Consider the following 4,176-nt stretch of genomic DNA (forward strand, 5'->3'; position numbering starts at 1 on the left):
ATCCTAGTAAGGAAATATTCTCGAATTGGACGAAATCAACGCCCATGTTCCTATTTTGCCCGGAAGCATCCAGAACACCCGAGAGCCGCCAGAGAGGGGCCACGTGGGGCCCACACATGGTGGCGGCGCGGCCCAGGCCCTGGCCGCGCCGCCCTAGTGTCTGGCCCCACCAGACCCCCTCTGACCTTGCCCTTTCGCCCACTTAAAGCCTCCGTCGCGAAACCCCCAGTACCGAGAGCCACGATACGGAAAACCTTCCAGAGACGCCGCCGCCGCGAATCCCATCTCGGGGGATTCAAGAGATCGCCTCCGGCACCCTGCCGGAGAGGGGAATCATCTCCCGGAGGACTCTTCATCGCCATGATCGCCTCCGGAGTGATGAGTGAGTAATTCACCCCTGGACTATGGGTCCATAGCAGTAGCTAGATGGTCGTCTTCTCCTCATGTGCTTCATTGTTGGATCTTGTGAGCTGCCTAACATGATCAAGATCATCTATCTGTAATTCTATATGTTGTGTTTGTCGGGATCCGATGGATAGAGAATACTATGTTATGGTGATTATCAATCTATTATTTATGTGTTGTTTATGATCTTGCATGCTCTCCGTTACTAGTAGAGGCTCCGGCCAAGTTTTTACTCTTAACTCCAAGAGGGAGTATTTATGCTCGATAGTGGGTTCATGCCTTCATTGATACCCGGGACGATGACGTAAAGTTCTAAGGTTGTGATGTGTCTGTTGCCACTAGGGATAAAACATTGATTCTATGTCTAAGGATGTAGTTGTCGATTACATTACGCACCATACTTAATGCAATTGTCCGTTGCTTTGCAACTTAATACCGAATGGGGTTCGGATGATAACCTCGAAGGTGGACTTTTTAGGCATAGATGCAGCTTGGATGGCGGTCTATGTACTTTGTCGTAATGCCCAATTAAATCTCACTATATTTATCATATCATGTATATGCATTGTTATGCCCTTTTCTATTTGTCAATTGCCCGACCGTAATTTGTTCACCCAACATGCTTTTATCTTATGGGAGAGACACCTCTAGTGAACCGTGGACCCCGGTCCTATTCTTTACATCGCATACAATCTATCGCAATACTTGTTTTACTCGTTTTCTTCGCAAACAATCATCTTCTACACAATACGGTTAATCCTTTGTTACAGCAAGCTTCAGTGAGATTGACAACCTCACTGTTTCGTTGGGGCAAAGTACTTTGGTTGTGTTGTGCAGGTTCCACGTTGGCGCCGGAATCCCTGGTGTTGCCCCGCACTACATTTCGCCACCATCAACCTTCAACGTGCTTCTTGGCTCCTCCTGGTTCGATTAAACCTTGGTTTCTTTCTGAGGGAAAACTTGCTGCTGTGCGCATCATACCTTCCTCTTGGGGTTCCCAACGAACGTGTGAGTTACACGCCATCACACTTCAAGGCAAATTTATGAGTAGTGGTACCTGTTCTGCAGGGATATCATATTCAGCATCAAGTTGTTTCAGCAATGGTCCTAGAGCCCTCCGGAAGGCATGAGTCTTCCACATTGCCCACCAGGCCTCGAAATCATCCGTTGATGAGGTGAAAGAGAGGTTGTGAGGAATGAGGATGGCTAGAGCATCAAAGAAAGAGTAACACCTCTGACTAGTGAGGATGTCAGGCAAGTCAGCCCTGCTTTCTGTTAAGAAGTGGAGAAAGAAATGGGGAGACACCTGCCCAAGACCAAATTGCCGGGCTGCTACGACCGGCTGATAGGACTCATAACCATGTTTGATGATCCTGTTGGAGGTGCTCATACCCACCGGAAGAAAACAGGGACGAATCATGATGGAGTATAATTGCCGGGTGCTGGTGTCATCGGCAAAGCTGTCTAACATAAAGGAGACTGGATTCTCAAAATGCTCAGACTCCGTGTAAGGAAAGAAGAGGGGATTTCCCAGGCCTTGGAAGAAGATGCTGAACCATTCTGAGGCTTCTTGGGGAATCACGCCATCGCTCGGGAGGCCGTACAAAGCTTGGCCGTAGCTAGTGCATCGGATTTGCTTCCCGAGTGGCATCCGGAAAGGTGCGAGTGGCCAGACGAGGGAAGTTTGGGATGTGGTTCTGGAAATATAGCTGGGCCCATAGTTGAATAAACCACCAAGGACCTCCTGTTTTGACTGTCTTTTGGGAAAACAGTTTGACAGACATCAGCTGGAGATATCGATAGACCTCACCAAGGAACAGTTTGCCAATGCCAAGTTGGGTGCCCCTGGCAAGTTCATAGGCCAGAGAAAGGTAATTCTTGGTGGGAGCAAGGGAAGGGCCACAAAATATGAAGTGCTCCAACCAGAAGTTTAAGAAGGCCGTGTGTTCTTTCTCAGTTACAGGGCCTTTGTTTTTCATATGACGTCGAAGATAAGCACCCCATTTTGTGCAGTCCTTTTTGGAGGAAAGCTGGAAAGGAACCTTTGGTAGCATAAAGGCAGAGGGGCTTGGGGATGCAATATCTAGACCAGTACGTGATCATGGCCACGTCTAGCAGGGTTGGGGTCATGAGACCGTGACCAAACATGAAACAATTCAAAGCATCAGACCAAAAGTAGCCGATGGTTTTCAAAAGGTTTTCATGTTTTTCAAGTGGAGACAGTGATAAGGCTAAGGCATCGGCTATTCCCATAGTTTCCCAGGTGGATTGATGAGTCTTAGCTATCCTATTATACCATGAAACCCAATCCTCAGGAGGATTAGGCCAGGCTCGTAAGCAATCGGCCCAAGAAGATAGATCTAAGTTCTGGTTCACGAAGGGAATCCTATTGGCCTCGCATGAAATCAGATGAGCAGGACTCTCGGTGGAACGAGGGCCAAGACAAAGAGAATTTGGAAGGGAAGGATGCGACAGCAGAATATCTGATACCTAAAAATTAATGACGGAATGAGACATTAATTTAGGTGTTTGCTGATAACTCCCAACAATATACTCAGATGACGAGGAACGGTTGGGGATTACCTTCAAGCCAGAGACTGCAGTGTTGGAGTTGAACGACTCCGCCATTGGATTCGCCGTAGAGTTGAGTCTGCGCGATTGGGATCTGAGAGTTGTGCGGCTGGAAGTTGGATCTGTGCGAGCGGCGATTTGGGGATCTGAGTTTGCTCTTGTAGGCGAGGGTTGCAGGTTACCGTTTGAATAGGCAACTGGGTTGGCCTTGCTCACATGTTGTGATAAAGGCCGACTTTTGCCATCGGCTCTTTGCGCGTTGACTTGCATTGACAATCGGCAAACATTCTGTGGTAAAGGCCGATGCGTTGCCATCAGCTCTTTGCGCGTTAATTCGTGTTGACAATCGGCAAATCGATAAGGAAGCGGATTTGGCATAAAAACACTTTCTTCATTGATAAGAGGGTTTTTACAGAGAAGAGCCGATTGCTCAAAAGAGGAAGAACAAAAGAGCCGATTGATACTACTAGTGTTATGCTACTAATCCTAGCCTAAGGGCCGTCGCTGCCCTCGTCGGTACCGTCGGCACTGCTGCCGGCGGGCTCCTCGTCGCTGCTGCCGTAGCTTCCGGCAGGGGCCCCGTACTCCTCCTCATCATCGTCGTCATCATCATCGTCATCCGAGCCGGCGCAGAATCGTTTTGCCGGCGGCTCGTCGGAGAATGAGGAAGTGTCCTCCTCTTCTTCATCTTCTTCGTCGGAGGTGGTGAAGTCATCCCAGGAGAAGCGGTCATCTTCGCTCTCCGCCTCGTCCTCCCCATTATTGAGGAATTGAAGGTCGTCTTCCCCGTCGGTCAAGGATTTTTCATCCTCGGACCAGACAGAGGAATCGTGTTCCTCATTGTCCCACGTTGTTGGGGCAAGGATGTCGTGCGCCGCCAGCGAGCCCCACTCTGGTGTTGGCTCGCGAGAAGAAGAAGAAAGGGAGGAAAGACCCGATGTCCTAGAGGAGGAGGAAGAAGAAGACATGGCTGTGGAATGGGGTTTTTCGATGGCTAGCACAAGGCAGGGGGATAAAGAAGCGAATGCTCGATGCGGTTAAATAAAGGGGATGTAGTGGGGATTAAATGTTGCGGTGGTTTCCGAGGACGTGGTGCCAAAACTGTCAAATCGTGCAGAGAAGTTGAGGAGGCAAGGTGTCATGATGAAGGATACTGCGACGGTTCTGCTCTGCCACGACATGACCCTTCGAAGGAAAAAC

Source organism: Lolium rigidum, chromosome 4, assembly GCF_022539505.1.
Source record: "Lolium rigidum isolate FL_2022 chromosome 4, APGP_CSIRO_Lrig_0.1, whole genome shotgun sequence".
Lineage (NCBI taxonomy): Eukaryota > Viridiplantae > Streptophyta > Magnoliopsida > Poales > Poaceae > Lolium > Lolium rigidum.